The sequence below is a fragment of the Apteryx rowi genome, unplaced genomic scaffold, assembly GCF_003343035.1.
Source record: "Apteryx rowi isolate R43461 unplaced genomic scaffold, aptRow1 scaffold_3, whole genome shotgun sequence".
Lineage (NCBI taxonomy): Eukaryota > Metazoa > Chordata > Aves > Apterygiformes > Apterygidae > Apteryx > Apteryx rowi.
The window spans coordinates 2,100,817-2,112,038 of NW_020449418.1; positions in this window are offsets into that span (position 1 = coordinate 2,100,817).

The following is an 11,222-nucleotide window of genomic DNA, read 5'->3' on the forward strand; positions in this document are numbered from 1 at the left end:
ATTTCGAACTTTTACTCTATTTCTCCCTGTTTAGCATGAAGAAAAATGATACTTTTGATTAATTGATTAAAAGGTACTGTTAATTCAACTGATCAAAATTGCCATCTCAAACTGATAGAACTGCTTCAATTTGACAAAGCTTAAATTTTTGATCAGGTCATTTGAGCTTTTAATTAAAAATAAGAATAATTTTCAGATTAAAAAAATAAAAAGCAAAAAAGCCAACAGAATCTTGTAAGATTTTGGCATTGCCAAAAATRCATTTTTCATTTAATTTGTTTTCCATGAAGAATTTAAACCTAAAGCTGAATAGAATTTCATGGAGGAATGTGAGCAATAAAAAACCCACATCCCTGAAAGTTACATTTTTCTCAGCAGGATCAGTTGCTATTATAGACAGTGTTTAGTCATCAAATCAGTTTGAAGAAAGTATTCAGGATGCTGCCAAATAACTAGTGCAGATACAATGTGTATATCTTCATGGTAAGTCAATAAGCATGTTTATTGTTCAGTTTTTAAACCAACTGTTAGGCCTGGCATCTTTAAAAAACTAGTGCTTGTATCCAAGCTTCTTTAAACTTATGTGAAGTCAAAGTCAAATCAGCAAATCCAAAATGACTCAACTGATTTGCTTCCAAAACTCAAACTGGTTTATAAGACAGAAACATGGCAAAGTACTAGTGAGGGGCTTTCTGAACCTGAAGGACTCTGACATCTAGCAGTTGAAATCACTGAACAGCAGCTCTTGGTTTATCAGCTGCAAGCCCAAATCTTACCCTAATTCAACCACAGATATGAATCTTAAAACTGACATGGTCCTAAACATGAGGCAAATGTGGAGCAAGGTCTCATTGCATCAGCCCTGCTCACACAGTACTTGGCCATGGACCGCTGGTTAACAACTACCCTTACGAAATGTCAAACTGGATTCAAAGGTCAAGCAGCCAGCAGTTTCATCTAGGTCCCATCTGCGAGTGTGGACCTTGAAAAAAACCCAGGTTTGATGCATTTCTTACTTCTGTATCAGGGAACATAAAAAGAAGTTCTCCCTTTGCTCTACCCTGGCAGCCAGTGTGACGGCAGGGAGCTGTGAGTGATCAGTTCGCTGCAGAGCCCATCGCTGGCGGTTGGGCGGAGGGGCTTCTTTATCGTTCTCGGCATCCTTTGTATAAGAATGAAGGATACGACAGAGGATATATCCAGTTAAAGCAATTGTTGCTCCTGTTAAAAAATACGTTTTTAAAAGTAATACTAAGAAGAGATTTCTAATTTCATTTACAGATCTGACCCCTTTACTAGGGGGTCTCAAAAGCAAGTCCTGCTCAGTAGGTCGCTGCAGGGGAAACATGGCTCCACAGTCCAAAGGCTGGCCTGTGGCTGTGGGGACCTGTGCCCTGCTCCCGCGCTCAGGTCACCAAGTTCCCGTGCAACTTTGGGCACCTCCCTTAATTCTTTGGGTCTGGGGTGGTGCTGACGAACCCTTTCTCCTCTGCTCTGTTTTATTCTGGTCCTGTCTGTGAGCAGGACAGTGACGTCCTGCAGCCATAAACAGGACAACGAGGATGGCACGAGCCTCACACCAGCAGGCCACGTGCAGAAGAGGGGGAGTAAGGATGAAGAATTGAACTGACGTGGGACTGTCTGCTGGGATCTGTATACTGCCTCTCCAAAACGTCCTCTTTAAAATCTTTTGAAAAAAGAACATGCCAGATCATTTTTACTTAACAGAAGAGACAAAAAAAAAGTCTTTATGACTCAGTGCTGCATCTAGGAAAAAAGTGTTAACCCCTTTATGYCCCCCGCCTCCCCTGCGGTGCGTGGTTTCTGAGTCACAGTGACCCTCCCAATTACTGCAGGACTATCCCCTTCAGGAAGCATCAGTCAGAGCTTTGGCACCGGTTAGTCCCTCTCTTACATTACCTGATACTTTGTTGGATGAAGCCCGATTATTTCTCTCTGTCTCTTCCTACAAGCTGGCTACTGTTGGTGCAACAGCTTCTGCAGCTCCTGCCATCTGGAACAGACTTCCCATCCTGCTGAGTTTGGCCTCTGTTTCATTTCAAATCTGAGATGAAACAATATTCTCCTCCCTTGTCTCTGACTCTTCATTTCTCTCTATCCTTGCTATTATGTTTTATTTATCCTAGTAACTGCTTGACAGTGGTCACTTGTTAGTATGGGCTAAAGCAAAGACTGCAAAATGGTTCCAGTCACAAGCTAGTATTTTCTTTTACTAATATGGTAACTTTTCCTAAACAATCTCCTTTTTTGGCTGAAATTAATATAGCATGATCTCTCCTGAAATATGATTAACATTATTTTGAATTCTTGAGAAAGCTTAATCAAAGTCACTTTCAACCATTTTTAATTATGTATGCATGAAAAAATACACACATTTCTGCTGTGGAAAAAAATATTGTCACACATCCTCATTCCACTATATGCACGCACACACACACACGCACACACACACACACACACACACATATCAGATGGCTCAGATGTTGGTAAAGCTGGAAAATGGTTTATCAGATTAACTGAGAGGAACTTTTATGGACTAATTAAACATATAGATCAGGGAGGGAAATAGCACTGTATGTCTCATAAAGGAGGGAGGATTATTTTGTTTCTTAGCATTTTCTCATATTATAAAACCTGGGAAATGAAATGTGTCCAACAGGCAAGCAAAGCTAAGTTTGCACTAATGAGCAAGCAAAAACCCAAGTATTTTGGAAAGGGGTTAAACCCTTATTCTTCCAGGCACAAAGGACACTTCAGCTTTGGGGTCAGGGAGACATTTCCCGAAAGGTCTACTGCAGAGCCTTTAATAGCATCCTTGGAAGTATGGGCTAACAGCCTCTGCCTGACACATTCTTTCATCCTACTGTTTTCTGCTGCTCTTGCCATCTTCTCCCAGCCACTCAACAAAGATGGATCTTTGTTCCACCACAACAACGTCTTTTGGATTTGAAGGAGGGGGCAATTAGTCTTTGTCCAATTAGTCTTAGCCTATCAACAGCATTCTCCATTAGCCACATCAAGCTGGCAACATTCTGTTTGCTCTCCCCATTTAACAAGAAGACGGGAAAACACATTTAAAACTGAGTCATCAGTGGCGCTCCTTGCCACATGGTATCATCAAGGCCAAATATTTAATAGGATTAAAAAATCCAGATTTTTACTTACTTGTTTTTAATGAGAACAGCCAGTGACACTGAGCAGGATTGAGAAAAGGCAGAAGGTATGAAGGCCTCACAGACTGCAGAGCATCAACAACTGTTGTGTTAGGACTTAGGAGCCTTAATTATGGACCAAAACCCTTTTGTAAAAGGGGTTGTATGGACATGGAAAGAGAAGACAGTAGTGACATAAGATGAAGAGATGACAAGTGATAATGCAAATGGGCTCAGCCATGGGCTGCACTGTGCGCCCTCGGACTGGTCATCGCTGACTGGTCTGGCAGGCTGATTTGTAGCAGCAGTGGCCCAGCAGGAGTAAATAAAGCTTGGAAAGGGCTTCTGGATGCAAGAAGGACCCGTCCTGAAAGGGCATGAGTGACTCCATGCAAGCGGGCACAATGGCAGCTGTAGATGTGAACATCCTAGGTCACTGATAGAGCAGAAGGGCTGGGAGGTGACACAGAAAGCAGCATAAACAGGTACGTATCGGGAGACTGAGCTGTGAAAAGCCTTGTATTTGAAGACAAGAAGCCTGAAGGAGAGATCTGGTGTTTCTGGGCTCCTCTTGGCCTGGAAAGCATGAGACCTTATTGAGTAATTGAGCTGGGAACCACAGGGTACCACAGGAATGAACCACTGGACCCTTATGGCTTTGCTTGATTTTTCTTCTTCCTTTTGCTGTTCCTCTATGTTCCTCTCTCGTTTGACTGTGGTTGATTTGGGGGGTTTGTTTTTCTTTACTTCATTCCACCTTTTCTCTCTTCTTTTATGTCCTAAATTGTTATTCAGCTGTTTTGATTTAAATTATGTTTATGTACAGTTACTCACAGCTCTGACTGTTGCCTCCTCCCTCCTGCGACTGTCTCTGATGCTTGCACATTCGCTTTGGCTCCTTTACAGCAGATGCCTGGAGCAGTAAATGAAAGCAGCTCTTTTATCAGTGAGCCCTTTCACCTCCAATTTTTTTATTTCTTATTAAGGCTCYAACCAGTTCTAGCTTTCTCTTCAAATGTAGTACGCACTACTCAAAACAACAACAACAACCACCACTGCCACCAGAAACCCAGCTAAACTGCAAAATTATCGACTATTCTAAACCTTTCCTCTTCCCCCTCCCTCGCTTTTCAACAGTGCAGTGTTACTTGTAGAGGGTGTTACATGGACCCCACTGTGGCACTCTGAACACCACATGTGGCCAATCTAATTTAGCCTATGGCTAAACAAATCCCCAATCATGGAATAAACCTGCTTATGTTATTAACGAATGCTGTGAGAAAATGTTTAATGCTTCTTTGTGAAATATAAGTTGGAAAAAGGCTCATAGTTCCTTCCAGGACACAGAAATATCATTTTGGTGTGCAATTCACTGAAATGTAGACATTCAAATACGTATATAATTCAATGTTTAAAAAAAAGGAGGGGGTAGTATTTTCTCTTACAGGATATTGCAAACATCAACATTCAAAATCTGGAGACTCCTTGAAGATTTTCCAAGAAAAGTGGACAGAAGCAGTTCAGTTTTGAAATGAAAGCCTCTGTACTTCCCAAGGGGTTTGTGGTTTTTTCATAAAATGAGATGTTTTTCATAATTTTGAAAAGAGATGCATCACCCCCCATAAATCCCATCCACAAGACTGCCCTTCTGCAGACAAACTGCACATACCAGTGTTCAAAAGGAAGATGAAAAATGCCTTCAGCATTAAACATATTGCTAATTCATTGAATGATTTTTTTTTTCTGGACATTATGCCACACTACCAAGGAACAAAAAAAAAAGAAAAAAGAAGAGGAAAATCCACATTAGCACTAATATTTCCAGCAAAAACATATTTAAAGGAAAAATAATACCAGCTTCACAGCAAGTTATATTAAAAAAATAATGGCACATTTGATTCAGGAACTGAACTCACAAATGCTTACTCATGTGAGTTGCCTTTTTTGTCCCTTCAAAGCACTGAAGGGAAAAAATCCTTTCTGAGCYTATGACTAACCTCACTAAAGTTCTTCTTCGTCCTTCAAAGACCTTTGTTCCCCCTTATGTAGAGCTAGTTTTAACCTGTGTTTGGAGTGGGCTCTAACAGGTGTAAAGGTACAAGACTGGATCCAGAGGCTTAAGCTTGCAATAGCAAGAAAAAAGAGAATCTCAGCGTGGAATGCTTGGAATGCTAACAAGACATAAGTAATAAAGACAAGACATTTTCAAGGAAGCATAATAATAGAGTAAATACAGACAGTTAGTATGGATGAATTTCAAAGAGGGAAGAAAGGAAGCATCTTGTAAAGAACTGTATAACAATTGATCTGAAAGATATCCAAGTAAGAAGAAAATAGCAGTCCTGTCCCAAACATTAGAAGGCTTCTGCCTATCATTATGGAAGATTATGTTATTATTCAGTTACATAACGGATACTTATATAATTCATCCAATTGTAAACAGATTCTTTAAAAATCCATTTTATYCCATAAACAAGAACATAATTTTAAGCAAAGAACCTCTTAAACCTTCCTTACTTGTATCTCTGCCTGTACAACTTGTATTTTTCATTCACCTGATTAGATGTTTCTTCTGCATCCTTTCTGATCAGCACAAGAGTGCTGAGAATGTGAAGTGTCCTGTTCCCTTTTATCTTCTCAGCCCCAGGAGTAAGAATGAGGACTTCCTTCATAAGCAGATTTCTGTGTATCCAAGAAGCTGCAGGCTTCAGGATGCAGCTGCAGGTTGCCAAGATGTCTGGATACATGCATACAGATAGCTACAACCCTGTTACTCAGTAAAAGCTATCAAAACATCTTATGTCAGTACTAATGTTAGAATGCATAGAAAAGCTGATTTTATGTCATTCCAGAGAACTTTTCAGAGGTTGCTTCCTAGTGCAAGAYGGGGCAGGCTGAGGACAGCCAGCAGTAGACCAGCAGCCTGTGGGGCGCACTCACACATTCACATGTTCTTCAGTGGTGGAAAGAGCTCCCAAAGGGGGTTTCTACTGTACGTGCCTTCCTACAATTCTGTTCCCCTGTCTAAAAAGGTAGCTCACACCCGTCACTGTGGAGGCAGGTGTGGGTACTACTTCATCATTTCTTGCTGCCTAGACATTTCTATTCCTTTTGTTCATTCCTGTTTCCTGTTTGGATCTGAGTTGATGGCTCCTCTAATTAAAAGAAAAAAAAAAAAGGGAGGGGAGGACCAACTGGAAAAATCTCTGTTCAGGTCCCCTGCCACATTGACATAAGGTGACTTACAACCCTTTCCAACCAATCCTTCCAACTGTGGGAAGCCAGGTCAAGAGAAGTGACWATTTCTGTGGTTAAGATGCAAGGCTAGGATTTACAAACCTGGGTTCACCTCTTTTTCTTGCAGCRTTCCTGAGTAAATACTGGTCATTTCTTGCAGWTTTAATTCAGCCACCTGTGACCTAGCCCATTTTTTATCCTGTGTCCTTAGGTCAGAGCTGCTGGTAGACTTTGAGAAACATACTCAAGTAACCCTTCCTTTCCACAGCGTGGCCCTTGGGATTCAGCTGTGCAGGGGAAGCTGTTTCACAGATATGACTGGTATGGATATGCACTAAAAGCAGGCTGTGAAATTACATATATGTAGCTGCCTATCATTGTACCTATCATTGTAATCTTTAAGAAAGAAAAAAGTAGTTTCCAGGTCTTCCGCCACCTTGTGCGCTGAGCCAAATTTCTTGGCGTCTGTCTTGTGCCTTGGCATGGGCACTGTTTGAAAGAATACAGATTCCTTTTTCCCTCTCAGGGAARGATTTAAGAAAAACTGGCCCTTGTGCATTCGTGCTACATGGAGCCAAGCCTGTGTGCCTAAAGCAAACCCTTTACTGACTGAAGTGCATGCCTTCAAGCTTAAGGAGAGAAGGCCAAACCGGATCGATTGCTTTTATGGCAGTCTAAGAATCAAAATGGCTTGAGGCACAGGTGAGAYGCAGGAGGTAGATTTGCTTGGTTAGGCAGGGTGACTTTTGAAGAACAGAGGAACTGCGGGTGCTGGCAGAGGATATGCTGAAGAGGAAGAGGCCTGACAGGTTCTCAGCTAAAAGCAGAGGAAAGGCAAAGAGGGAAGTACTTTAGATACTAAAAGTAAGAAGAAAGGCTATACTGAGCACATTAATTTTCAGTCTTGTAATAAAAGCACTCAGGTGTTTCCGTTGTGGCATTTTAAGAGTTAAAATGCAAGTGGAGACAGTGGTCTCGGACCCATCCCGCCATTGCAAAATTGACGCTAGGCGGCTAGGTGGTGGGTTGTCAAATGCAACAAACCCCATGCAGAAAACCCAAGGGTTAATATGGAAATACTTTTAAGAGTGGGTAATTTCAAAGGTCTGAAGAGTGTTGTCTTTCCTGAGGCTCAGTTGCAGGGAGTGGTACAGGGTGGGAGCAATTAAAACAAATTAAATCGGCCCTGAGTGTTTACCCACAGGACCAGCAAAAAAAAAAAAAAAAAAAAAGTTGCCAAGTAGAAGGTGACATTTAACTACAGGTCAAGCAAAGTTGTATTGAGGAGCAGAGCAGAGGGATGCTTCAAAGTGGTTGCTCATGACAAGATGGTCTGTCCTGAAGGCTTTGTGCATGCCCAAGCATGCACACACTAAGACAGGAACCACCAGAGAAGACAGATGGAAAGCCCTATGAAGATGGGAAGGGATCAAGAGGAAAGAAGCTGACCCAGCCAAGCTGACTCAACTCCACCAACAAGGGATAGCTGAAGGCTAAATGAGGAGGAAAAACACTGAAAACACTGCATTATAAAGATACAGGTTTGTCATAAAGGCTGCACTATTAATTTCAAATATATTAAAATATTACATACAGTCAGCTTGTATGTAGTTGGCAATAGCCTATCCACACAGGTGAATTTAGGTGAAATACAGTGATATTTCAGGTAACCTCATTGCAGAAGCCAAGGGAAAGGCTAAATTATTTTTATTGTTCCTTTGCTATTTTATGGCACACATCACTCATTCAGAGTGTTAAATATTGACTTGATCTTCTAGCTAGCAAAGCAGAAAAAGTCTAAGTTTTTTCTACTGCACTGAGAAACAGGTGACTTACCAAGGTCATACAGGAAGTCTGTGGCATAGAGAAGAATTGATTTCAGCTTTCCTGATTCACATGTCAGTGTTGCCATTTCCAAGCTGTTCTTCTTCCCTCTCTCTCTTTGATCAATGTGTTCTCTTATAAGCTGTGGAAAGATAGGGACAAAATGCAATAGCTATTTACTCCACAGATGGGTGGTTCCATTCAGTTTCACTCCTCTAGAATAAAAAGCACGTAGCATTTTGAGGAAAGAAGATCAATTAAAAACAGCAAAAGAGATTAGATGCATTCATTGTACTATGTTTTTTTTTCAAGAATTGCCTGGCAGATAGCATAGGACAAAGAAGATCCTTTTGAAAAGGATTCCTCTCACTCCTCTAAGTGGTTCTAAATGGTAATGGTCTCTAACTATATGTCAACTCTTTCCAACTTCATTCATCAAACAGAACCTCTAGAGAGACCATGTAGATCCCCATGGCTATAAAATTCCCTCAGTGCTGTAATGATCTGAAGGTACAAAAATTCCATGGAAATAAATCCCAATTAAATACCCATTAACAACGGTGGAAAGATCACTGAGGCTATTAGAGGCAGCCCTAAGACACAGTAACCACACACAAAAATTGTCCAGCTTCTTATTTATCTGCTTTAATCACTGCAGTGCAAAGAAAAACCTTCCTAACATTTCAGTAACTAGTGCTAATTTATTGCAACTGAACACAGTAGCATTTTCATGAGGCTTTAGTACTTATTATTGGTATCGTGGCAACAACTAGCAGTCTCGGTCCAGATCACTCCCCTTTTCTAGGTGTTATCAGAGAAGCTTCTGCTCCCCTTCCCTCCAGAGTAAGAAAAGATGGAAATAAAGATGTAAGATTCCAGTTTTACCAAGAGAACATAAAGAGATGAAGTCACTTGTCTCATTTTACTTGGAAGGCTGTGGTAAAGTCAGGAACWAAGCACAGTTTTACAGTGTTTTAACTTCAAGAGTTTTCCCCCCAACACCTTCAACAGTGAGAGGTCTTTAAACTGGTACTGGTTGCTGCTAACAGGCTTGGTTCACCAGCGTGTTATGCTAGCTGATCTCTGTGCTGTTCCACACGTTTAATGCAGAATTGAGCAGGCAGATTATTGTCAAAGTGCTTGCTCTCCGGTTGCCATTCACACAACAACAGCTTTGCTCTTTGAGCATGCAGACRCGCCTGATCCCAAATCCAGCTATCGGTGGTGCCCTGCTGGAAGTGCGACCAGGAGCCGGTCCCCACCCTCGAAGGACTTTGAGAGGTGTTCGGGATGCTGAACGGCACCCATGCAGGACGGCACCCACACAGGCTTGACCTATGTATTTACCGCTATTACTGGGCTGTTGCTCCCCCCTCCCCCAAAAGAAGTTTCCTCCTGGTGATCCCACACCTCAAGTGTATTTGCCGTATGTAAGTAGAAGGAATCCTAGGCCTCATGTAAACAATTTACTCCAGGTAAGGATCTGATCTTTGAAACATTTTTAAAACCTCCCTGCCATTATAGCTGCAGATCCGCAAGAGTCCTAGGCCTGAATATTCTGATATTGAAATAGGCTCTGCCGTCCTGACCGCACCATCACCTGACAAACTGTGTGATCTGTTTGATACACTCTAGTCGCGGTTTTGATCTCGGCGCCGCGTACAGGGAGCATTGTTGAACGTGACATGTGATACCGCACTGAATTCAGGCTCAGGGAAATTGCCAGTACTTATCTTGCTTGACCAGAGTGCAGCCTTCAAAGCAGTAATCATGATCTTATTACTGTACAAAGATTAGAATTATACACTGGTATCTTTGGTTCACACTGCTTGATTGGTTTAGGCCTTACTTGACTGGGAGATACCAGTTTCTATCAGTAGGAAACGATTCCTCAGCTCTGGCTTTCTTCTGCTGAGCATGCACCTGCTCTCACGGGGCATGCACTACACAGATGAGACACAGTTTCAACAAATTTTGTCCTGACAAGCGGAAGGAGAATTTGCTTGGTTTTCATCAAATCTGAGGGGCCACCTGTACCCTTTCTTAACCAAGTGCCATGAAGTCAAAGTAAAAAAAAACAACACTTAGCAAGCCAGCAGTGTTTAAAAAAAAAAAATCAGAAACCACTGGCTTTGCGTTTTCATCCACTGCAAATAATTGACTAATCAAATTAAAACTTCCTCTGGGAAGCAAGTAGCTCTGACCTGGCCCATGTGCTTTCTACTTCACACTAGTAAACCAAYGTCTTTTTTAATGCCCTTTGCCTTTCTTCCTTTAGGTTACTGGTGGTCTCATTGTCCAACTGCTGTTGTCCTTTGTTAACTGCATTCCAGCTTTTCCTTCCTCTTTACTGGCACCTGTGTTTAGCTTGCAGGTAGCTCCAGAACACACCAGCCATCAACTGACTTTACCGGAGACCTCTTCACACAGTGCTTCATGTTGTATTCCCTGGTGGAGGGTTCTGCCTTAATCTTCACCTCTGGTGGGCTTCATGGCTCAGTTTTTAAAGCAATAAATCGTTACGTTTCCCACCTAGCCACTACTAGCATATTTCTGCAGACCACCATGTGCCCTACGTTTGATTAAATAAGAAACCCTTAGACTTCATTCAGTCGCATAATAGGCCCGTAGAAACTACAACAATCAGCTCCAGGAAACATGGTCTTAAAGCATGCCATGTATTTTTAGTGTCTTTTAATACGTTTTATCCATTGGAAATGCAGACAATGGCCTACAGGAGAAAGGGGCCGATCCCCTCCCGGGCTGCCGAGCACGTTTCTCTGCAATGGCTGCCTCAGGAAATGGTGAGAGTGGGCATGAATGCAGATTACTGGAAAAATCACAAAAGTAGGAGGGGATCTGCAGGGCTGGACTGGAGCATGGGAAAAGCTGGTAGAAAGTTGTGGGTGGTTGACGGGGAAGGGCAGGTACAGGAAATCAGATGCAAATTCAAAGGGACACAGAAAGAAGGGGAAGGGAGGATGGATG